Genomic DNA, 1574 nt, shown 5'->3' on the forward strand with positions numbered 1-1574 from the left:
TGTGTGTGTGTGTGTGTGTGTGTGTGCGTGCGTGCGTTTGTGTTATACAGAGTATGAAATTATTTTAGGCAACTTTTTCATGAGTTTTATGCAAAAGTAAAACCTTGTTAGAGTGTATATTACAGCGTAGACTAAACCTGAGCACTGAGCGCCCCCACCCCTCCCCTCGTGTACCGAGAGCAGCAGAACCTCCTCCTGATAATCATTACGTTTTCAGTTCACAATGTCAGGGAAAACGATCCAAACCATACAAGTAGCCCATCAATTTAAAGCCCAGACTCTGCTCTTTCCAACAATATAAGTGTCACAGCTCTACGTGAAAAATTCACAGAACAAGTAGCCAATGAATAGTGAAAAAGGCTAAATTCTGGAACCATAAACACGAACGTCTTTCCTTTGTTTTATGGCTTTAATCCACTTTGGAGTGATTTTTTTCACTTGGCTGGACCTGTACGTCTCCTGTGTTAATGTTGGTACATGTAATATGCTAATTCTGTACTGTGGAGATCATTAAGAATCGTTGTCAAGTGAAAAAATCTTTTGCTAACACAGTGTTGACTGTGAACCAGAAGACCGGTGCAGGGCCAGAGAATGAGGAAGTGCTAGACCGTAAGTCCGTGGCATAGAGGCAATTCTTCAGAAACTTTGAGGCCTGTTTTCTCCCTAATCTTGTTTGCAAAGTGCCAACATTCAAATGGTCATATCTTTTTCATTTTTTAATTACATGTGTTTGACATCATTGGATAGCTTAGAATTCACACTTTCAGATTCTGTAAATAACTCAAAATGACCCCGAGGAGACTTGTGTCTGGTTTTTGCCGTGGCCACTCACAATTGATATGAAATGTATCTAAACAGTTCCATCTAGCTGCACCCCCTTTAACAATAACCAACTCAAACCGATATGGGGACCCTTGAATATCCAAACTTGAAATAAATCGAATTGCACACCCTTATGCAAGTTGTCTCGCTTGCGCACAAGATATTTAAATCACACAGTTGTGTAAGAAAATTTGTGTTCTTTTACTGAAATTGTGTCTAAACCAATGCATAAACCACATGAATGTTGAATTGATTAAAATGTGAAGAGGATAGACCATACAACCAAACCAGTACTGGTTCTGAACGGCACTTTAACGCTTTCTGGTTGCAGAGTTAGCGCTCACACCAAACCATATGTGACCCATCATGTCGAAACGAGGATTAAGTCAGATTTGGTCAAAATGACCTAATTACATTTTCAGATTCTTGGCTTTAAAAGCTACATTTTGATACCTGGATCATTCTGATATCATAATTAAATCCATATAAATGATCCATCACATTGAAACGAGGATTAAGTCCAAAAATGGTATAAGGAGAAATAGGCAAATATAGTGTTTTGGCTAAAATGTTAACAAAAATTGCATTTTGTCAAAATATAATGAATAAATTCCTTATTAATGTATCATTTGAATGAACTGTCTGAAATATAATCATAAAACAAAAATTTGAAGCACTTTTTTGAGCAGTAGCAACAAAAAAAACTGATTTTATGGAAAAACGCCTTAAAATTGAGAGATTTTCCCTGTGAG

General features: G+C 37.2%; 1 protein-coding gene across 1 annotated transcript in view; it reads right to left on the bottom strand.

Annotated features, from left to right (window-relative positions):
* Positions 1-1574, bottom strand: part of LOC106528979 (AP-3 complex subunit beta-2) — a gene marked incomplete at its 3' end in the record, with an annotated part of 20294 nt that overhangs the window by 1129 nt on the left and 17591 nt on the right.

Source organism: Austrofundulus limnaeus, unplaced genomic scaffold (genome assembly GCF_001266775.1).
Source record: "Austrofundulus limnaeus strain Quisiro unplaced genomic scaffold, Austrofundulus_limnaeus-1.0 Scaffold415, whole genome shotgun sequence".
Lineage (NCBI taxonomy): Eukaryota > Metazoa > Chordata > Actinopteri > Cyprinodontiformes > Rivulidae > Austrofundulus > Austrofundulus limnaeus.